Genomic DNA, 25,251 nt, shown 5'->3' on the forward strand with positions numbered 1-25,251 from the left:
GGGCTATCCTATGAATTCGCGCGGCGCGGTTTAATTGCATATTGGCTTAGACATTTTCTTTTCTAATTCGAAAACTACAGCGAGTATCTCAAAATGATATAAGAATTTTTTGTTTCCTTTGATTCATTCTCCGCCCCCAATGTGGCCCCGACCCATCTTAAGAGACACCCTGTGTATATATATATATATATATATATATATATATATACTGCTTATATCTCTCTATATTCAATGTTTTATATACTTGTCCAGTTCAAATCTTTTTTAATTTGTACAGGGTGGGCCATCTATTGGTACGTTTTTAAAAATGCGATCAAATGAGCATACATTGATATTTTTTATTAATTTTTTTTTTGTTGTGAAGCTAAAAGTATTCGCGTCAAGAATGAAAAACGATTTCGTTCATGTGGCTCCCTCTACTGGCCTTACAGTATGCCATTCGGTCACCCCAATTATTAATGACATTTTGGACTACCTCGGCGCCAATTTCACTCAAAACAGTCGTAATATAATGTCATCCACTAACATCCCTTTCTCACGAACTTTCCTCACCAATTTGCGTATAGCTCCTTCGGTGGGTGCTCTATCACGACCCATATTTCTTTTCAAAATTCGTACAGTTTCGGCAACACAGCACTGACTTTGAAAATAAGTTTTTAAAATTTCAAAACGCTCTTCAAGAGAAAACATGTTGTTTCGTGCCGCGGACGGTATGACTAATAAACTGTCAAAATTTCGGGTCTGTAGCTCGTTCGGTGTTGCCATACGACGAAATTCAAAAACGTACCAATAGATGGCCCACCCTGTACAAATAGGGCATATATTACATGAAAGTATTGGGTCATCTAAAAAGTATCCGCGGTACTTTGTCACTGGATATGACCATCAACACACATCTAGTGACAAAAAACCGCGGATACTTTTTAGATGATCCAATATTATATAACACGGACTTCTGCACTCCGAACAGTGTTTGCCATCTATGGCTGCATGCTTACGCATGTTGTATATGTGTTCGATGTCCGTTAATCTCATCACGATGTGCACAAAATTGACGAATCACCCATTGTATAATAAGAATATATTACGCACTGTTTCGCCAGCATGTTCATTGCCATTACTTCCTCAGGATAAACTATTTTGCACTTAGTGTCTTCACTCTAATCCTCATTCTGGTCACTATTATAGCCATTATCTTCCGATAATGCGTCCTCATCATTGTCCATTATTGCCTCAAAATTCGCATCTTCGAATACTTCGTCGACTATATCCATTAGATCTTCTTCTGTATTACAATATGCATTATATTTTCCATCGGTATACTGTATGACTTTAAGAAAGCTTCTAGACTGTACTCTTCGAGACCCAAATTCATACTGTAACCCTTCTCTTCAACCGAAGTAGGTATCGTTTTTTCTAACTTTTTTTTAGGAATGCTTCAAAATTATATCCTCATAAACTTAAGAAATTTTAAAATTCTAGAGTTTCATTTAAAGTGTTTCAATTCCATTTGTCTCATATACGTATAAAAATACAATTACTGATACTTTAATGGCAGCCTGATATCGCTCGAAATTAATATCAGTCATTTCTATCGCGACCAATTTTTATGTATTTATCTTAGACATGCTTCTACCCTCATAAAAATTGATGAAAAATACAATTCTATCGCATTAGAGCAATTAGTATTATTTCAGCTAATAAAAATAATATTTTACAGTATTATTAAAAACAAGTTATTATCATAGTTGTCATCATTTGTACATTACTACTATATTTAACATTAATTATATTTTTTTTAAGTGTTTCGCCTCTTTCACAACATCTTTGAACAGATATATTCTATTACTATACATCCATTAGCATTATAGGTGTTTATGGTTCTTCGACGAAAGCCGAAGTTCTATATTCCAGTTCCCGTACGATTACAGAAATGAAGGATAGTAAGTGAAAGTTCGGATTCGAATGGGTGACCGCGCATGGGTATTACATCATAAAATTAGTTCTCGAATTCATAAAATAAATTTTTTTTATTATAATTTTGTCGTATATCCTGAAATATGATGCTAATTAATAATACTTATTTTCACAATAAAATTTCAATGAAACTTTAACGAAATTTTCTCCACCATTATTACACTATTAGCTCTTTCGCTACGGCGGTTCGGTCTGCCGTAGCGCCACCACTGAACCTCGCGCCCCCGCGCCGAAAGTGTATACACATTGCGCGTGGACAGTGTATCTTGGAAGAAAAGGGATTTTTCTTTAAAACAATATATTCATAATTTCTACATAAAAGATATAAACTTATTTAATGGGTATAAAGATAAAAATTTAATGGGTATAAAAATGGCTATCCAAAAAATATCGCGATTGTTGTCAGCTTTTAGCTGGCGCACGTCGCTGTGAGTCACATCGTGCATGCCAGATATATCCGTTCGTCTCCAGGAGGCTATTATGCGGATGCCGAATATATCCGGCGTTCGGCTCCGCGGGTTATCATATGGATGCCGGATATATCCGGCGTTTGGAGCGAAAGGATTAGTGACACTACTTGTCGAATTTACTTATTGCATTAGTGACACTAGTAGTATATTTTTATGCTGACTAGATCAATTCAAGATTTTATTTCCAACTCGAAAATTAATCGAAATTGGAGTAAAAAATCCGTCGAAATCAATAGAAATTTCGAAAACTTTCAACTTTTATTTTCGACATCGAAACAACGTCTTTTTGAGAAATTATTTCTGACTGGGTCTGTGTCAAAACGCTGTTGCGTATGAGGATTCGAGCTTAATGTAGAGGATTCTGTTTTCAATCATTAACCAAACTTTTCTCTATAATTAAAATTTTTAAGATTTTGTAAAGTATTTGTAACGTAAATTTTTAATTTTTTTCTCGTAGTGAATAACAGAACGCAATCTCTATAATAGCTTGCCGCTAGGTCGGAGTGAACAATGTAAACTATCAATAGATCAAAAAATTAATAGTTACATTGAGTAAATTAATTAGATAAAAGGAAGAACCCTTGAGCATCCGTGGTCGATTTCAGAAGAAGAAGCATATCTACATCTAATAAGGACCTTAAGCATCTGCAGTGGAATACCCTGCTACGCTATACCGCAATACTAACTTTTTTCCGTACACGGGAATTAAAAATTGCCAGTAACAAAATACCTCTGATTTTCCTCATTTATAATACCTCATTTATAATAAAATCAAATACACAAGTTGAACTTCGCAGAAACTTTGAAAAGTTAAAGATGATACACAAGCAAGAATTACGTTCATTCCAGCCTAGTGGCAAGCCATCAGCAGAGATTAAAATTGAAATTGCATTCATTATGATAAAATTTGAAATTCACATATTACGTACGTACATTTACTTTATGAAATTCTAAGAGAGAAAAGTTGAGTGCCACTCGAGATAATCCCCTTAAACATTAATCTAACTTTGACGAATGTTAAACGCTAGGGTCATTCACGGATCTGTAAACGCTAAGGCGCTCCACACAATAAAAAGAATAGGGAACAGAGAACAGAGAATAAGAATTTCAACCTATCAGAAACTGTGAATTCCACAATACATGATTTCGGATAAATTGAAATTTCTTATTCTTTGTTCTCTGTTCCCTATTCCTTTTATTGTGCGGAGTCCTTAACGCTACCAATACACTACCTCGGAAGGAATAGCGTTGATAGCGCGTAATTGTGACGTAACATACTACCATTAGTGACGTCATGATCGTGTTTATTATGTGCAGCTAAATAGCACGAATAGCGTCTGCCCGAATGCACCCATAATAGCATCAATGATTAGTTCCGCCGTTTTACTTCAAAGCCAATGAAAATTTTGACAAGATTAACGTGACTCTCTTATAGGAACTCTAGGCGTAAAATTAATATAAATAAGCCAATTACATGCCTTTTTATGAAACTTATTTTCAAATATTTAAGGATATTCAAGGGATTCAATCACACGCTCAAAAACAACATGTGGAAGATGTTTACGCTCAACAGCAATTATAAGTAGATTGACGCGTCTTAAATTATAACGTGTGCGAGCATCGCACTATCGGCATGCAGCCCGCCGACGTAACTCCCGCGATCGCCGAAAAACTCTTGGATACAGTGTACAGCGTGATAAAAATCGCTAGTCTAGCAAAATTCAAAGTGGGCGATACGATACGCGTGAGCAAGTACAAGATTTTTGAGAAAGATTACACGCTAAATTGGACCACCGAGATGTTACGATCGTTAAAGTGCAACATACCAATTCCGTAATCTATCTACTCGAGGACTATCGCGAAAAATTCGTCGCTGGTGCGTTCTACGAGCACGAGTTGCATCGCGCTACTCATCCGGACATTTATCTCGTCGAGAAAGTACTGCGCAGGAAGGGAGGCAAGGTGTATATGTCAAGTGGCTGGGATTCGATGGATCGCACAATTCATGAATACACAAAAACAATGTCTTTGATAAAATTTTGATTCTTGTATTTTTTTTACACATAAAAATATATATCAATATAAGTATAAACGTATTTTTTTTATTACTCGTCATTCATCATCATCTTTGTTTTAGAGTGTACAAAATATATAATTATTTGTAACAATTTATGTATGGAGCAGAATACATACATATGTAGTAATACATAATAGTAATACTTATATAGATATAAAAAACATACGTAAAGTGTAAATCAAAAGAATAGAAATACATAATAGTAATACGCATAAATGATAAAAACATGAGAAATATAAAGTGTAAATTAGGATACTAATAAGTATAATATGTATAAATGTTAAAAACATACGATATGTATTATATGAAAGTACAATAATTGTAATACATAAAACATGCTAATAATATGTATAAATGTAAAAAAAGTGTAAATTACAATAGTAATACATAGTAGCAATATATGCTACATATAATACATATAATACATATATTACAAAGGTATCCACCAATGTCCCTACGGTAACGTCTCTGTCGAATCCGGTACGACGTATCGTTTATCGTTGTATGGACTCAGAGCGATTTTCGATTCGGATATCGTGTATACCTCAAATATTTCTTAGGAGATTCCGATGAATATTATGTACAAAGTGGAACAATTATCTTTGTGCAAAACAAAAAAGTCTATGTAAATCGTTCAATTCTAATTTTAAAATTCTTTTGAATATGTAAGTCTTTAATATTTTTCATTCTTGTTTTCGATTTATAATAGTGTAAATGTATTTTAAAATTGTTACATCTATGTAAATGTGGAGGTACAACATTGTCGTCAAAACAAAATTTGATAAATACTATTTGCAGTTTACACTTAATTTTCATCTTTTTATAAATTTAATCAAATCTTTAAGGTAACAACATAAAACAACAATTATAACAACAATTACAATTCTACAAACAGTTGCAGGAAACACTTTTAAATCATGACTAATTTGACGTTTACTAATGTGCGGATTCATTATTAGCATTCCTAATATGGTTAGCATCGTCGTTATTTAATGGTTTTTTTAGAACGTTTGCGTTTCATTAATCCCGTGTGCGCTTTAGTTGTTAAATGCAAAATTGTTTTACGATCGGGATGTCGTCTATCCCGATATAAATACAATATTTTCTAAAAATTATAAATATTATTTACATTTCCAATATAATAATTACTAAAAGAAAGAGAGAAAAGTTTTTATTGTCTATTTCATAATAAATTTGATACCTTCTTATTTGGTTATCCTTCGAAGGAATTCGTTGAACAAGGGAAAAAACAATTTTGTGTACAATGTATATATGAATTCTTCTTACAAGTGTTTTAAAAATGTTATCAAATTATACTGTTTCATCAAATCCTAACAGTTGAATACTATTTTTCGCCTAGATTAATAAGACGCAATGTTTTGCAATATATTATTCATGTTAACATTGAACACTGCAATTAGCTGTACGATCAACATGTAATGCAGTTATAAAAAATAAATACTTATTAGTCAATTAATATCATTAGCAACTAGTAGTACTTATTCGAAATCAAGCACGAAATTGAATTCATTCCAATGATTTGCCCTTTTTTATACTTATGTGTCAATAACATACGCAGACAAAAATTATTGTTTTATCTGTGTCAACAAATCTACATATTTTTTACATCGCTTTATTAATACATTATTGATGTCAACATTAAATGGAATTAGCTGCTCTATGATGAAAATGAAATGAATAAAATTTTATTGAAGTATTAATTTCTTTATTAATGCTTTGTTCTTAATTGTTCAAAATATTTTGTATATTCTTTTATAAACGTACTTCAAAAGTATTTGACTGATTTTAGCAGGTTGACAAAGTCACTGTTGCTGTTAGTATTGTTATTATTATTATTATTTCAAAATTTATTTCAATAGTCACTACTGCACTGTAATAAACTGTGTTGCCTTTATCGCTATTTCGCGCAACCTTTAATATTTATTTCGATTGCAACAGGATGAAATTTTAATATTGTATAAATTTACTTTTTTTTTGTTTGCGAGAAGGAGAAAAATCTTCACATAGCCTCTTATCCGGGATGTTCCTGAAGGAGGATCTAACTGGATGAGGGAAAGACACCCAGGAGCTAGTCTCTTGATTGTGCAGGATTCGATGCCTCCCTATAAGAAAGGATAGCGGACATCATTCGTCTACTTGCTAAAAAAACTCCTATTCAGCATTTCCGCAAGACCACAATGAGCACACGTAGGAACTGCTTACCCGGCATTTTATCAAGGTGCATCCAAGTGGAGTATACGCTGTCACCTCCATGGTCCGGTATACTACTTAAAGTTAGAAACCTATTCTATATTATATTATATATTACCCTAAATATGTATATTATATTCACTACCAAATTGAGAATTCGCGACAATGCTCATCCGCTGTCGCGTTCCTGAAATTCGTCCAATGATGTCAAGATGGGCTCGATAACGTGTTGCTCGTACCACTCGCACATATCGGTGCATCGATATATCTCGCTTCTTTGTAATTGTACTCTTATTAACACGTTCAACCTTCGTCGCAAACTCGCCGTTGAACGCGGTGTTCACTTTTACACTGCCGTGTCTTTCTACAGTGTCTCGCTCGAGTACTACATTGCCAGCGTCTTTCAAAAACCGTCGCGGCTCGATGTGATTAGAGTTTATCACCGCGCCTGTCAATATACGATTCTCGAACGCCGTTTCGATCTCGTGCCATCAAAGTTCATATCCAGCACCCACATGCACGAATCGTCCACGTACCGAATCCTTCAAATTCTCGAGCCTCGCGATATATGTGATCACTGATTGTCTCTTGTCGATCGATAATCGCGGGCGTTTGGTATGACTCTGCTCTTCCAGAGATTCTATGAACTCGTCGCATCGTTGTTCCCATGCGACGTACTCTTCTATGGTATTCAGCTGGGTCGGTTGCTTTATCAAATCGCGCTCCATGTTATCGCTTGCATTGACGCGGTGCGTCTAAATTTTCTCATTTTATATTAATTACTTGGTCACGTGACATTTGTATCACATTATATTGTTGACGTCACCGCGAAACATGCCGTGACATGTTGTAACTTGTCACAGCATATTCTTGAAAAACCTTTGATTACGCTATCTAATGAAGCCATCGGCGCTTGCGAAATTGCAAATGTCTTACACACACACACACACACACACACACACACACACACACACACACACACACACACGCGCGCGCGCGCGCGCGCGCACACACACACACACACCCACACACGCACGCACGCACGCACGCACGCACGCACGCACGCACGCACGCACGCACGCACGCACGCACGCACGCACGCACGCACGCACGCACGCACGCACGCACGCACGCACGCACGCACGCACGCACGCACGCACGCACGCACGCACGCACTCACGCACGCACGCACGCACGCACGCACGCACGCACGCACGCACGCACGCACGCACACACGCACGCACGCACGCACGCATATTTTATTATATTAAATTACATTGATGGTGTCATCGCGAGAGGCGTCAAATAACAAATACAACACGGCTAACACCTAAGATTTATGATAAAAATTCAAATATTGAACGTGAATTATTAGTTACACTGTGGATAATAATAATAACAATAATAATAATAATAATAATAATAATAATATTGGATCATTTAAAAAGTATCCGCGGTTTTTTGTTCAATTTTTGAATGAAATTTTTCTTTATTGAAAATCAATTTTAATCAAGTATATATTGGCCATTATCTATAACCTTTTGCCATTTTTCGGGTAATTTCATAATTCCATCCGTGTAGAACTTTTGTGGTTTATCGGCGAAAAATTTTTTCAAGTGATTTTCGGCAGCTCTTTTGTCGGCCAATGTTTTTCCATCAAGAGAGTTCTGCAGAGATCGAAACAAATGGTAGTCAGACGGTGCAAGACGGTCAGGGCTATACTGTGGATGCATGAAAACTTCCCAACCAAGCTCCCTCAATTTTTGGCGCATCATCAAAGATGTATGTGATCTGGTGTTGTCATGATGGAAGACAACACCTTTTCTGTTAATCAATTCTGGTCGTTTTTTCTTAATCGCTTCCTGTAATCTATCCAGTTGTGAACAGTAGAGTTCTGAATTAATCGTTAGGCCATGTGGTAACACCTCATGATGGACGACTTCCTTTCAATCCCACCATACACACAGCATTATCTTATTTGCTCAATCCAGGCTTTGAAGTCATTTGTGGTGGTTCGCCGCGCTTATTCCATAATCTTTTACGAACAATATTCTTGTATTTCACCCATTTTTCATCATCTGTGATGATTTGCTTCAGAAATGGTCGATTTCGTTGCGTTTTAGTAGTGTTTCGCTGATGGAAATTCGATCAATCAAATTTCTTTGCCTTAATTCATGTGGCACCCAAACATCGAGTTTCTTTGCGTAGCCAGTCTTTTTCAAATGATTCCAAACTGTCATATGGTTTGATTCTTAGTGCGTTGGCTATCTCCTGACAGCTCACATGCCGGTCTTGCTTGACCAGTTGCAAAATTTCATCGACTTTTTCAATGAATGGCCGACCAGAGCGAGATCGATCTTTGACATCAAAATTTCCAGAACGAAATCGAACAAACCACTCCTGCGTCCTGCATTCACTTACAGCATCCGCGCTGTAAACTTCACAAATTTGTCTGCATGTTTGTGCTGCGTTTTTGCCTTTTTTGTAGTAAAAAAGCATCACATAGCGTATTTCTTCAGATATTTCACTCATTTTCAAACCAATATAACTTTTGACACGATTGATGAATCACCAAACTTTGTTTACAAAAAATGTAACCTAAAATATCATCTTTCAGACGCGCGTTCGTTTGACACAATCGGATTAGTGTTGCCGATATATGATCATCAACATCATCTAGTGACAAAAAACCGCGGATACTTTTTAGATGACTCAATATATATGTAGTATATGAAAAATAAATGAATATTAACTGTGTGTCTCAGCGTTTAAAATTATCCATTTCTTCCGTCTTCGCGATATCTATTCGTTTTTTTCCTTCCTACATTCTTCGTATCATATTACAAGTGTCGGCAGCATCATCGCGTTTGATAATATTGCTACGCTCGTTTTAAGAGCACTATTAGAATATAATTGAATAAGTACAATAGAAATAAAAAAAAATATATATATATATGTATATGTATATGAGAATTAGTAAAAGGAGTCACATAAGAAGCTGCAAGAGAGAAGCTGCGAGAAAGAAAAAAATCGTAAGTATAGAATGCACATGAATCGCAATGGATGGCATAATGTATCAAGAGAAAGATGATAAATATATAGCAAGTATATGAGATAGAGCGCATGGCTGCGGCAGCCTTGCTCAATATTTCAATGTGTATAATGGTAATATTTGATAGTCAGATGCTTTGTGCACAACAAAGGCAACTTTCTACTAACTTATTTTATGTCGATCTTCTCTCGGCGACACTTTTGATTTACTTTGTTTTATATACATCGCCAGATAAATCTCAGGACAGTCTCGCTACAGCAAAAAATGCTTTTCAGCGGCAGCCTTGTCCATATCTGGTCCGCGCGTGGACATCATCAATTATATATATTTAAACGGTGTATGTGTGTAAAATGAAATTCAGAGAGCCCTATAAATTTGAAAAAAAAATGATGAGAAGGAGGAGGATGTCCCCCTCATGGAGGCCGGCGAAATTGAAGAGGAGGATGTCTTTGTCAGCGAGAATGCTCCCACCGAAGAGGAGGAGGAAATCGAGCGTGAACTCGACGAGAGCCTCCCGATTTTTAATTTCACATCTTGTACGAGTGACGAATTAATCGAGTTCATGCTGGACTTCTTTGATTTAACTGATGAGGAGGAACTTATTACACTTTTGTGTAATATGCTTTGCTATAGTGACGGCAGAGGAGACTAAAGCGGCAGAGATTGCCGCTTGGGTCGAAGAGACTACGTGGATGGGGGAGGTGGATAAGAAAGAGGACGATTAGATGGTGGTAGCTGCGGAGAAGGTAGCGGGGGATTGGGGTACAGATAAGCATTGTGTATTTTTACTTCTTTTCTCTACGCAGCATTTTTATATTTTTACTTCTCTTTTCTACGTGTTCCCTCACCACCTCCTCATCCCCCCATCTCCAACAAGTTCCTCTCGCGACCGCGACGCCAGCGCCGCCTGGTGGCAGCCAAGTGGCTGTATCCCTGGCCCAGAACCGCCACTGTTATACCACTTATATGAATGCCATTTTCGAAATCAATCTTTTGTTCAAAAATTTTTCCTTGTCTAAAATTTGGACATCCTCCCAATCTAAATAATGTGAAAATTCAATACGATGTTCAGTATGATGTTCAGTAATTACAGAGTGATTGTCAGTGTTCCATTATATATGTCTACGTTATATGTCTACGATGTTCAGATATTTTGCTGGAATGTTTGCCTGTTTATCTGATATACGATGCATCGTAATCTACAACAAATCTTATAGACCACAATTTTATTATCAAATTTTGGAAGAGCGTCCTTTTGTACTTTTATGAATCTATTTAATTTGTTATCGCTGAAAAACGCTAACTTTATGTTGATGTCTTTACAAATCAACGAAAATTTCTCTGATAGAATCAATATATAAATGATTGATTTCGGAAATGGCATTCATACACATGGAAAGGAATGGTCTTAATTTACGTTTAGATACAGGTCTGCATACTTATGCAGTGATGCTTGAAAATTTCTTCTGACTGATGTTAGAAACCTTTTTAGATTTACAGTTTAGTAATTTATTTTGATAAAGTTTTATTGGTTGACGAAAATATAACAATTTTAACGAGATATGTTTTATATTTAATTTTTTCTTTTTTTTTTCTTTTTATTATGTAATTCTTTATTTTACAATTTTAATAATTTTTACAGTTTTTAATTCTTATACAATAATTTATTGTGGTTTTTATCGGTTTGACTTAACAACTATAATATATACATGTGTTTTGTTCGTCATATTTGCAAATTTGCCTTAATGCTTACTGTGTGACCTCTTACTTCGAGAATAGTTTATATCTGAGTGACACGTCGTCGTACATAGACATGTGTTCTAAAAATGTGTGATCTTTATATTTGATTTTAACAATTCTACTTTTTAAGTTTTAATATGTTCAACAATGCCTCATATTCCGTGATGGTAAATAATTTGAATTGTTTACGCATATATAATATCATTTTAATAAGATTTGTTTTTAAAAAAATCAGAATAAAAAATGTCAGATTAACAACTCTGCATCTTTGTCAATTTGCGAGTGACTTAAGCATTATGAACATGAGCTAATTATACTGGTATCATTTTTGCTGAAGAAGACTTCAAAGAAAGTCGAAACGTTTAAAATAAAGAAGACATCAATTCAATATCTGATTGTTCACTAAATACTTGCGCCGTTTATCGGCTGACTCTTATTAGCCTATTATATTTATCTTTTTGTTTTTAAAATTCAAGAGTCCTAATATAATTATTATTGTTTACGTTACATATTACTTATGTAACATCGAATCTATTAAACAATTCTTAAGAATATCTGCAATAATATATTCGATATGCACTACAAACATAAACACTTTGTTATAAAATATTTTAATATGGAAATATGTTTCAGCGATATTTTACAGTCTGATAGATCCAATATTGAATGTTTTCTTTTTGTTTATTAAATAACTATAACGTATTTGAAAATGTGTTCAATGATACGTAATCCAAAACGAAATAAACCATAATAAAATATCAAATTAATTATATATAGAAATAAATATGATTTAATTTCTCTTCGAAACAAGAAAATAGTTTTCGATATATTTTATCTTTTCTATCGATTGCAAAATATTAGATCTGTTTTCTGTAGCTGAACCAGGGTACACTTTTGAAATCTAAAGTGAGATGAGTACGTTTGATATTTAACGAAAGCAAAAATTAAAGAAAGTTTTAATACGAGGGGTATCCAGAAAATAAGTTCCGTTTGTATTATACGTTTAGTAAGGTCGATGTATGAGCGAGCTGGCAACACAGCATTGAAGAGGGGAAGCTACCGAATAGAATGAGCGGTGTTCGGCGTCAGTAGCTCGTGAAACACGGTCAGGAGAGGTTATCAAAATGGAGTCCTCCACTTCGCGTCCCGCCACCTCCATTCCGATTCCTTCTCGAGTTGTTTTGCGCGGCATCATTCAGTTTCTTTTTGCTCAAGATTTTAAATCGGTTGATATTCACAAACAGCTTGTTTCTGTATATGGAGAGAGTGTGATGAGTGAATCTATGGTGCGGAGATGGGTCCGAGAATTTAAGGCAGGAAGACATTCGCTTGAAGACGAAAGTGGGAGAGGCAGACCCTCCCTTATCACGGATGAGTTGACGACAAAAATTGAAAATGCGATTCGCAATGATCGTCGTTTAACTTTAGATGAACTCCACAACCTTTTTCCAGAGATATCCCGAAGTCTTATCCATGAGATCGTTTCAGAAAAACTCGAATTTCGCAAGGTTTGCGCCCGTTGGGTTCCCAGAGAACTGACTCCTCTACACAAGGCCACACGAGTGACTGCAGGTAAAGAATTTTTGGACCGTTACATCTTTTTACGAAACTGAAGGAGTCCTTGGCCGGAAAACGCTTCCAAAGCGATGAGGAAGTTCAGACAGCTGTAACTAACTGGACTAAAGAACTGGCGGGAAGTTTCTATGCAGAAGGGATTTCGAAGCTTGTTTCCAGATATACAAAATGTATTGAGATTGACGGGAATTATGTAGAAAAAGACTAGAAGTTGTCAAGTATTATCCATGTAAATTTTAGATTTTTTCAATAAAAACTTTATTTGTAAAAAAAAACGGAACTTATTTTCTGGATACCCCTCGTATAATGTAGTACAGGAATAAAAAAAGGATCTGTTATCGAATAGTATTTAAGTATAACTTGCATTCTTTATTTTCCCGCTTCTAATGTCACAATTATATAGCAGCAACGGAGTATTAAATGTTAGAATGCATAACTTTGCATTAAAATAATTGAGAGAGAGAGAGAGAGAGAGAGAGAGAGAGTCGATTTAATTTAATTAATGTTAAACAAAAACGATATTTCATGCTAGAATAATTCGACATAAACAACACCATTTAAGAATAATTCTTTGACCACCAATAAAAAATGTCAACTTTTAAGAAAACTTGCATTTTTTCGTAAAACCAGAACTACAAATGTTTAGAGGATTCTTTTCAAATATGGATACACAAGTTTGTTTTAGTTTTCTAAATGCTTTTGAACCTTTTTTCGTTCATAATTTGATCAAAATTGAATAAAAATTGTAATTATATTTTATACTTTTCCTACAAATGTTTAGAATATTCCTTATACAATGTCATGATCGAAAAATATTCCTTACTCTTAAATGTAACCAAAACAGCGCATATTTATTAGAGAATACAATATAAATGTTTCACATTTATTTATTTAAAAATTTCAGTACATAAAGTTTAATATAGTTTTTATTTGAATTGATTTTTTGTAACTAACATAATACATCAACTTTTCATTTGCTTGGACCAGGGACTTGGGCCGGATCGAAATCGAAACCGATAACAGGACCGAAAACGTTTTTCGATTAAGTTTCAGTCCAGTTTTTGGTTCGGATTTTTTAACCTTTTCGGTATGTACGATCGTCGACTATAGCCTACAGCCACCAAACATACATATCCCCATGATGTAGTAATCATACGTATTCCTATAGTCGAGCGTCGGCTATGGTGAACAACAAGAATAAAGCGTTCCCCTTTTACAGTCGAAAAAGAAAGGAATATTCGCTTGTGGTTGGTCGATTCTTGCATTTGTAAAAATGGATGAAGATCCTTATTTCCCATGACAGTCAGTAAATAATTATAAAGGACACGAGAAGACTGAGAAGTTTATCAAAGTTTATTCAATAAGCATGCGTAATCTATTTTCGTGTCACATTTTTTTGCCACTATTTACAAAAAGGATCAAGGGGAAAGTAAGGATAGTCTTCTCTCAGTTTACAAATGTTTTAAAGCATTATTTGTTTTACCTAAATTCTCTATATTTACAAATGTTATGCAAGAAACTTTAACGTGTCATTTTTCACTTATCACGACTTATCTCACGACGTCATGATTCAATGTTGCCATTGCGACAGTAATTACTTAGGAGAGTCTTAAAGAGGAAAAGGATTTTAAGTAGCAATATTACAAGATGTCCACGGAGTGTTACTTTCTTGTTTGCTTGCTTGATTATGATAATTTACGTAAAAATAATATGTTATTTTATAGAAAATTATTAAAAAGTTGTAAACGACCATTGGCGACGCTACAAATCGCTGACGTAGACGACGTAGATGACGTCGCAGAAGATAATAAAAGTAAAACAACAGCAAAGAATGAAAAAAAATAATCTGTTTACTTTACACTAGTTTAGAGTTAAAGTGCTTAGAGTCAAAATGCCCGTTTCTATCAGTTTAGCTTTAATCTCGTTTCAATTAATTTTTCATCTTTTTCTAGTTTTAAAAATTAGAAAACATTAGTTAGTTATTATAATAGAATATACAAGAGGATAGAAAATAGTGTACAATACGAATTGGCAGTCTTATTAAAAATCAAGTACCGCTACTATCTCAAATTATGGAAATTGACTTCACTGCAATCATATCGAATATTCATATAATCATGAGACATACAAAAAATGAATTTTTATACATTTATAGTTACAATGACAGAGTCTTAACAATTTTAGAGGAGTCAGGTTGTTAAAATAGTTATCAATTTATTCTAATTATATTGTACAGTTTAATACTTATTGTTATGGCATTTTTCGTTATGTGGACGGAGATACACGGCAAGCGGCAGTTGAGTTGCCACTCGTGACGTCACATAACACACGCAAAGAGTTAAATCCATATTCGTGTGCGATCGTGCTTCGGCCAGCAAGACCTGTTTTAGGCAATAGAAGAGGGCTAGCTCTGACTCTCTCGTACTACGTTCTTGCTATCGCCTTCACTCTCGGCATACCGAAGGCGACTAATTGTATTAGGTGTACAAATAAGTTTCCGCCGTTTGACAAAAGACGGCGCCACTAGCAAGCTATGGTTAAAATTGTCTGATGTAAAACATTATATCGTAAGGTTGGACATCTGTCAACAACATAATCTTGAAATACTAGCGATTTTGTATCATATATTTTTTTTTGTGCGAAAATGCCGAATAAGCGTCATTTGCGAGAACTTTTGATTTACTTCTTTAATTTGAAGAAATCTGCAGCTGAGGCTCATCGATTGCTTGTAGAAGCATATGGTGAGGCTGCCTGAGAGAAGTTGTCGTGAATGGTTTCAAAAATTTAAGAACGGTGAATTTGACGTCGAAAATAAAGAATGTAGCGGAAGGCCGAAAGTGTACGAAGACGCGGAATTGGAAGCATTATTGAATGAAGATTCGTGCCAAACGCAAAAAGTAATGGTTAGCAATGGACTTTCAATAAAACATTATGTACCGTTCTTTCACAATAAATGTTTAATTTTTGATTAAAAAACGGCGGAAACTTATTTGTACACCTAATAAGACACCGTCCTTCTCGCTCCCGTCTCTTCATTCAAGCGTGAAGCGATTGAAAATGTTTTCCTTGGCCGCTCAAGATGGATCAACAGGTAAGAGGATCACATTTTAGATAACATAACTTTTAATATATATTAATAGAATGGCTCAATTAAATTAAATATAAGTAATAACAAGGACTACGAACCAATTAAAATTAATAACATTCAATATTTAAAATTAGCTTAGTAAAAAGTACAAACGTTTCGATGCCGATCGAGTCATTCTCAATGTTAGAATAATAATAATATTACAATAAAAATCGGATTCTCATAATACAAAAACAGTGTTCTTTATAAAATAGATATAAAAAAATAGATATAAAAAAATGTAAATACGTGTTACGTCCTACAGACGCCACGATTTTTTTTTTCCACGTCGCGACTATGGTTGGCGTCTGCGAGATTCGAGCGGAACCTTCTGATAACGGTCTGACAGAATTGAAAAGAAGGACAGGTTCCGCGAAAAGTCATAAATGCCAATCAACCCGGAAGGAATAACAATCTTAATGTAGGCCCTAAAAGAGACAAGATTGCAAAAGACATTATAAATGCACCGAGATCACGCAATAGAAAAAATCTAGGCTTTGTCATCCGAGACTGACTAACAATTTCATTTTAGAAAAACAGGCACCACGTCGCACTTAAAAAATTGTAAAACGCATAGGATAACTTCCCACGGGAGCGTTATCTAAAATCAGACAATAGTAGCCCTGCACGCAAACCTATTTGTGCACGGTAACTATTTGTTTACCTAGCCGTATTTTCCGCGAGAATAACAGAATTCGTCATTCGTCTCGGAGCAATCTTGGCTCTTTAAGCAAAACCGTAAATCACTTCTTTTCTTCTCGAAATTACTCTAACGACGTACTCTAGATCAACAACGATAGAACGTTATAAAAATCGTAAATTTCGCGTGTCATTGCAATTAATTTTTGCATCCTAGACAAAGGGCACAACGCCCTATTTTTTATAAATAGAGGTCCCGCGGAAGCGCAAAGCGTCAGTACAGAATTTTAAACCACTCGGTCCACGTCAGTGAAGCTCGCGATCCAAACTATTGTCGCGGTTAGTACGAAATTTTCAATCACCCGGTCAGTGAAGTTCGCGCTCATTTACTCATTGTCTCGGGCAGTCCGAAAATTATTGGAACCCGCGCTAATCAGTTCGCGATCCCATCCGAGTGCGAACTTGTAACCAAATTGCAACTGAAATTACTAGCCATACGCCACGGCGACTGCTCTTCGCTGACGACGGATCTCCTTGGCCACTCGCCTAGAACATACCCAATATCTTGGGCCATCTTGGGCTAATAGTAAGTCGCAACCATTTCCAGTCCATCCCCGCGTTTCCCCGCATGGAAAAACACATTCATTGTGCATGAATACATTTACACACGTTTCCAACGAACACACGTCAAATTTGAGAAGTTTATAATGTAAAAAACCCTTTGTTTTATTATTATTTTGCTTATTAGTTTTATTTTTATTAATAAATATAACTTAAAATATTCCTCTGTCTTTTATGAACATCATCTCTCGCATTCACTTCCCTCGAAGAGGGAACCTAAGATCGCACGAGGTCCAATCCCGGGTCAAAAGGATTAAGTTCCTTGACCCAAAAAGTAGGACCGACGTTCGCACTGGAACAGGTGTCATAGCGTCTCTTCGGACGTTGACCCATATTCCGGGACTGAAAGGGTGCGTACGACTCACAGGTGTTCGCCTCCGCGCGTATACCTGTGAGACTGAGTCTAACCGTCCTTCCACGCTTTCTCCATTCTGCCTCATTGTCTCTTTGACCAAATTTTCAAGGATTTTGACGTAACAGACCAAATGAATTTTTGGGAGCTCGTCCGGGATTATAAATGCGATCTTAGGAGACGGGAATGAATACAAGAAATTCTGGCAATAAATCTGTAGTGGAAAGCCTTTATAAAATGGCTATAGAAAATCTGAATAAGTTAAAGTCGAATACACAAAACACATTACATACCTCCACCCCCCCTCAAATCCTCCGAATTTGAATCTGAAGCGGCGGGTTTCTCTTTGAATGAATCAGATTTCAAATAATTCTAAGACCCTTGTGTTTAACGGTTCCGTCGACTCAGAGGACATTATTGCTCAACTCGCGCGCGAATTCGATGGTATAACGTCTGAAAATAAACGTAGAACTATATTGTGGCTATTCCTAAAGGGACCTGAGGGGACCTGACGAAACCATGATGCACCAAAATTTATTTGCTATCTTAAAATACGCTGTCGAAGCCGTACCTTTTTTCGACGGCAAAAACATCCCTTTAAACTATTTTATCGAAGGATGCGAGGAAGCGAAATTCATGCTACTGATGAAGTTGAGTTACAAAAATTATAAGGACAAGAATGTGGGTGAAGCGCGCCGCGCTATACAAGATCAGGACTTTAACAGTGTGACACAATTAACTAAATATTTAAAACAAGTTTATGATGCCTCAAAAAATATATACCAATTGCAAGACGAATTAGGCCGTATTTATCAACAGAATGAGAAAGACATAATCACATACGCGAATCGGGAAAGATTTTAGGAATAATGGAAGCCCATAAAATTTCAAGGAATACCCTTTCCGATCAAAGTATTAAAACATCTTTAGAAAAGGACATGTGTAAATGTTTTATTAGAGGATTGAAACTAGAAATCGAGCAAAGAATAAGGAATTTAGGCGTCCAAGAAACGATAGCCGACGCGTTACGAATAGAAAGAGAACTTCATTCGATGACAGATCTGCGACAGAATCAGGAAAGTACATTAAGCAAGGCGCTGAATACGAATAAATTACGAGAAACCTGCCAGATTTGTTAAAGGACATTTAGCTTCAAACTGCAGAAAATTAAATAATTTTGGAACAGAGATTTTAATATGTCAAATCTGCAAGAAACGTGGACACAGCGCTGACAAATGTCGACTTTGCGATCCTCAAGCACGACAAACCATTAATATTTTATAGGGAAATAATATTATTTGTCAAATATGTTTTAGATCAGGGCATAACGTCAAAAATTGTCGAAATGATAATAACAATAGTCAGAATAAATCTTCTGTAATCTGTCAGTAGTGCGATAAGCCAGGCCATTCGGCCAATAACTGCTGGAAAAAGCAGAATGAGCAACATAACACGGTTAGTAAAGTAAAGATCGTCTGTCAAATCTGTAACAATTTTGGGCATAATGCTAAAAATTGTCGATCTAAGATAGGGCAAAACGCTGCACTCTCAGACTCATTATTCTGCCGGTATTGTAAAGGGCAAGAGCATCTCCTCGAAACTTACGAATTAAAAATTGCAAGCAATAATCGAAGAAAGATAAACGAACAGGGAAACTTTGGCGATTCCTCGAAATCGAGTGTGGCACAAGGGTCCTAACGAGTTTCATAATAACGAGTTTCCTGTGGACATCAAAAAAGGGCCAGTAGGCAAAAACGCGTTAGAAATACGTCCCGTAACTGTAAATCTCGATAAACATAGTCGGGTGCCTACCGTTCAGGTAAACTTTTGCGAGTCAATACCACCCGTAGCTTTTATGTTAGATACCGGTTCCGGGCTAAACATAATCAAAGAAAAATTTTGTACCTAAGGACAGTATTGTCAACTATAGCAATATTCTAAAATTAAATGGCATAAACGAATATCCCGTTTATACTAGGAAAAATAATTTTACCCTTCTTTGGAAAAAATTACATTTCATATTGTATCAGGTAATTTTCCAATCTTACAATCCGGAATATTAGGTAACAATTTCTTCAAATAGACTTCCTCGAAAATTGACTACGCGAAAGGATATTTAGATGTATCAGGAGTTAATATATCTTTCTTTTCACCAGAAATCATCATCGCACCACCACGATCAGAATCTTTATTTTATGTGAGAATAAGAAATCCGGAGATAAAAGTAGGATGTATATCAAAATTAAAAATAGCACATGGAATTTACCTAGGAGATACAATAGTAGAAAACGTTTCTGGAAAAGCATATTTAAGCGTCATAAGTATGTTAGACGAAGAAGTTGAGTACAAGTACCAACTTTGCGCCTCAAACCCCTGAATGAATTATTTGACAACAATAGTTCAAGCATTGAGATGCGTGGTAATCAAAACGAAATTGTAAATGCACAAAGTTATCTTACCCATCTAAGGGATATCCAAATCCATTTCGAAGATTTTAGTAATGCCAGTTCAAATAATGATGGAATTACGAACGGAGACGTTCTGACAGGAGACAAGAATAACAGAAAAATAAATGAAAGTTTTGAGGTACTTGATGAGAATAAATTAATGAGAGGAATTAAAAAAATCAAGAAAAAATTCTATTCCAAATATTCATCGAGGGGAATATTTCTACATCTCCGAAATCATAGAATCCAAAATCCTTGGAGAGGGAAGTTACCCCTCCTGAAGAATTAAATAATTCCGGAATTGCAGAGAAAAGTTTCCATACTTCCCTATTAAATTCTATTCCTGTCGATTGCAAAGAGATAAATAAATCAAACCTCGCTATGCAATGCGACTCAATTCTATCAAAACGACCAAAGGCAAAGAGCTCCACTCTAGGAAAAATTAAATTATCAAGAGTTGTAATTCCCGCAAAAAATTATAATCATCAAAAAGATTCCTCTCATATTACTATCGATGAACTTCTAGAAAGAATGCAATCATGTAATCCTCATATAAATATTCGTAATTCAAAGGAAAATAAACCATCTTCAAAAATCCTGGCGTCTACACAAAATCAATCTCGAGAAATAATAAATAAATTCATGCACAAACGTAAATCAAAACACAAGGAAAGAACTGAACAGGAATGTCGCAACGAACTTACGAAAAAATATTCTACGCTTAGTTGTAATGGAAAAAATCGGAAAGGATAGACTCACAGAAATTACAGAACTATTGCGTTTGGAGCATTTGAGTTTCCAGGAAAAAAACAAGTGTAATGAAATTTCTAACTGACAACCAGGACAAATTTCTCTGGAGAGAAATTGTCAGCAACGAATATATTACAACACCAAATATCTACAACGAATGATCGATCTATAAATATGCGACAATACAGATTCCAGCAAATTCATAAAGAAGAAATAAATAGACAGGTAGAAGAACTGTTAGAAGAAGGCGTCGTAAAACCTTCTCACCGTATAATATGCCTATATGGATAGTTTCCAAAAAAGAGAACACAAAGGGAAACAAACGATGGAGAATGATATTAGATATCCGAGCCTTAAACGAAAAAACTGTCGGGGACGCCTATCCGTTACCTAACATTATCGATATTCTGGATCAATTAGGCGGAGCGCAATATTTCTCGCAATATGCGACTTAGAGTCTGGATTTCATCAAATAAAGATGGATCCTGTTGACAGCCATAAAACTGCATTTACAACTCCTTTCGGTCATTACGAATTTGACTGAATGCTTTTCGGATTAAAGAATGCACTCGCTACTTTTCAATGATTAATGGATTTAGTATTATCAGGATTGCAAGACGAAGAACTATTTGTGTATATGGATGATATCATCTGCGCTGCTTCATTAGAAGAACACGAAAGGAAGTAATTCGTTGATAGAGCGATTGCGCAAAGCTGATTTAAAATTACAGCCTGATAAATGCGAATTCTTGAAAACCGAAGTCACTTATTTGGAACATACAATTAATAAGGATGGAGTTAAATCCGATCCGAAGAAATTAGAAGCTGTAAGGCAATTTCCAAGGCCCAAAACGCCGAAAAATATCAAACAATTTCTTGGATTAGCCAGATATTACCGAAGATTTATACCAAATTTTTCGAAATTAACCAAACCCTTCACCAATTTGTTAAAAAATGACACTAAATTCGAATGGACAATAGATCAAGAAGATCCTCCTTCCAAGCATTAAAGGAGAAATTGTGCGAAGAACCTGTCCTGCAATATTCCCGATTTTTTCAAACCTTTTATATTAACTACTGATGCTTCCGGAATAGCGATTGGAGGCATCCTACACAAGAAGAAATAAATAAAGATGGACCGATAGCATACGCTTCGCGAACTCTGACCGAAAACGAAATAAAATACGACACTTATAAGAAAGAAGCTTTAGCCATAGTGTATTGTCAAGCATTTTAGACCTTATCTATATGGACGGAAATTTACTTTGGTTACGAACCACACCTCTTCTCTGGTTTAAAAATGCACAGAACGCAAACATGCGAATGCTACGATGGAGATTAAAATTAGCTGAATATGATTATGACGTGGTATATAAAGCAAATAAACTTACTAACGTAAATGCCGATGCATTGTCACAAAATCCGGTAGACCTCGAAGAAGCGAACAATATAATTAATCACTCAAGCCTTTGAATCTTAACGATCCAAAAGATGCAGAAACGATTTCTAAAATGCTAGAGGAATCAGATGAGGAGGACGAAGAGGACGAAGAGGACGAAGATTTTAAACTATATTTGACTGATGACGAACCACTTGAAGACTTATTTCCAACGATCATCCCCCTGAAAAGGATACGAATTCAGCATCTCTTACATGAAGGGAGACAGAGAAACCATAAGGGCCACAACTATGGAAAAGGCCATAACGCGCAATATTCCTCAAAGTAATAAAATGCAAACTCGAAGCCAAACAGCAAAAAATAGATGCCCAACAGTATAAGCTACCCAGAGATTTCCCACAACAAGAAAATGAGACGGAAAGAGTAAAAGACAGAAATGATTCATTGGACGGAAAAGGCGATGTAAAAAGCGACAATGAAGAGGAAAATCAAGAAAAGGAAGAATTTGAGGAAGGATATAAAATTCAAAAATTAAAAGAAAAGACAAGGCCTATTATTGTTAATGACCAAATAATCAAAAACAATATTCTTGATTCTCGCGATCTATTATTTTTGCGAAAGGATAACGTTGATATTTTGTCGACACCAATGGGAGACTGTTGGACTCAGGTTCACAAAAACTGTTTGAAAGAAACGAGATCTCTCGCTTAGAAGATCTCGCTCTAGGAAAAGCCAAAATCATAAAATACAAAAAATATTACCATTTAGCCTTGCCTATCAGCGAAAGGCAATGTGAAGGACCGACGATGACCTTCACCCACATTTCCGCCGTAATAAAAGATGTACGGTCTATCACTGAAGAATTAAAATTAGAGACTATTAGCATTGCTAAAACCGATCATGTTAATAACGTGCCATGGAGCAATATCAAAACCGCAATTAGTTTTGTGGATTCAACAACCAAATTAATTATATGCAATGGATTAGTGAAATACCCACCTAAAGATCTTCGATCTACGATAATGGAGAAATGCATTGCTTACTTAGGACATAGAGGACATAGGGAGGACATCGAGGTATCGCAAAGACTTATAACAGAATAAAACATAAATTGGGAAAATCTAAAGTCTGATGTTCAACGATATATACAACAATGTTTACAATGTCAGTTAAAAAAACTCGTTCGAATAAAAACCAAACAATCTATGATAATTACTGACACACCAGGATCGTCTTTTGACAAAGTAGTCATGGATATCGTAGATAAGAAAATTGCTGGTTTCAAAATCTCACTTAAATGATAATATTTTTCATTTTTTTCCTTCTTGTCAAATTTTTCTCGAAGAACATAACAATAATTGCAATTTTAAAGAATACATTTATTTTTTTAGATTCTCTTATAGACGAATTTGATACACAGTTTATTTGCTTCGAAAAACTCAGAACTGAATTAATTCTTTTCGAGAATCCCCTTATAGCGCCAATTGAAGGACATCATCTTGACTTGCAAGATGAATTATGTGATTTGCAGAACGATATTGCACTTAAAACAGTTAAAGAAATTAGCGCCAATTTTTACAAAATATTGAAAGAATCAACAATCAATATCCCAATCTTCGAGATTTCGGACTTCGAATTCATTCCATGTTCGGATCTACATATTTATGTGAGACATCCTTTTAAAAAGTGAAGAGACATCCTTATAAAAAATGAGGGACGTTCTACCTTGAGCGATGATTCTTTGCCTTGTTTTATGCGGCTCGCTACGTGTAATATACAAATCGACGTTTCTGATCTCGCCAATAAAAGATTCCGAAAATGAGAATAAGTATTTTTCATTTCACTTAGTTTGCGTTTAATTACTTGGTCGTACAATTTATCATTTTTATCAGTGGACTAGGTCTATTGGAGATAGCACTTAAAAAAAAACCGCGTCAAAAATATTTTAAGGGTGACATGGAAAATTATTGAAAATTCATTGGATGTATTCATTTTGAGCGCTTACCCGTTGCTTCATTCTGTCTTAATTATATAATGTGTGAAAAAAAAAAATGAAGTTTACAGCGTGAGCGCTCAAAGCGAGCGCCCTATGCACATGTCTTAGACGCTCCTAAACGTCGGGCGGTATTTGAATTGCGCGCGAGGCGAGCGATGAAAGGAATAGCGGAAGGCGGAGCCTCTCGAAAATCGGCCGAGAAATGCAAATTTTGCCGCGCCCTGTACTAGTCATAAGATTTATAAGAGATTCGTAAATATTTACGAATAATCATACGTCTTACGATACATTCGCATAAAATTAGAATACTGATTGTAAGTTCCTATGAGTTTTACGAAAACAAATTACGAGTATGATTCTGCTTAGAATTGACCTATTAATTTCTTCTATGAATAAAAATTAAAAATAATTTTATTCCAAATATTATAAAATTATTGTATAAGATTGAATCTTTATTTATCTTTAAGATTGAAAAAATAAATTCTTAAAAAATTGTTGAAAAATTGCATTTAAAAATACATTGAATGTTACAAAAAATATTTTTAATAATTATATTTAATATATATATATATATATATATATAAAGTATATTTAAATTGTTAGAAAATCTCACGTCTAAATCATCATGTAATGAGATGTAAAAAGTAACCTTCTAAATCATGTATCGTGATATTTTTTGAAGAAAAAATAAGTTTCTTGAAATAGATGAGGAATAACTGTGAACATCTTATTTACTTATCATTTATATAATAATTTCTAAAAGTACTTAATAATGAAATAATTTCTAAATGTTTATATACAATAAATTTATATTTCGT

General features: G+C 35.2%; 1 long non-coding RNA gene and 1 pseudogene across 1 annotated transcript; both read left to right on the top strand.

Annotated features, from left to right (window-relative positions):
- The first annotated feature begins 205 nt into the window (after positions 1 to 205).
- LOC147909120 (uncharacterized) lies at positions 206 to 9,492 on the top strand. Its single transcript, XR_015545674.1, has 2 exons — positions 206 to 6,818; positions 9,353 to 9,492. It is a non-coding gene; the product is annotated as an uncharacterized LOC147909120 (long non-coding RNA).
- Positions 9,493 to 18,710: 9,218 nt separating this feature from the next.
- LOC147909121 (uncharacterized) lies at positions 18,711 to 23,062 on the top strand (annotated as a pseudogene).
- The last annotated feature ends 2,189 nt before the right edge of the window (positions 23,063 to 25,251 follow it).

This window comes from Acromyrmex echinatior, chromosome 7 (assembly GCF_024713525.1).
Source record: "Acromyrmex echinatior isolate Ae372 chromosome 7, ASM2471352v2, whole genome shotgun sequence".
NCBI lineage: Eukaryota > Metazoa > Arthropoda > Insecta > Hymenoptera > Formicidae > Acromyrmex > Acromyrmex echinatior.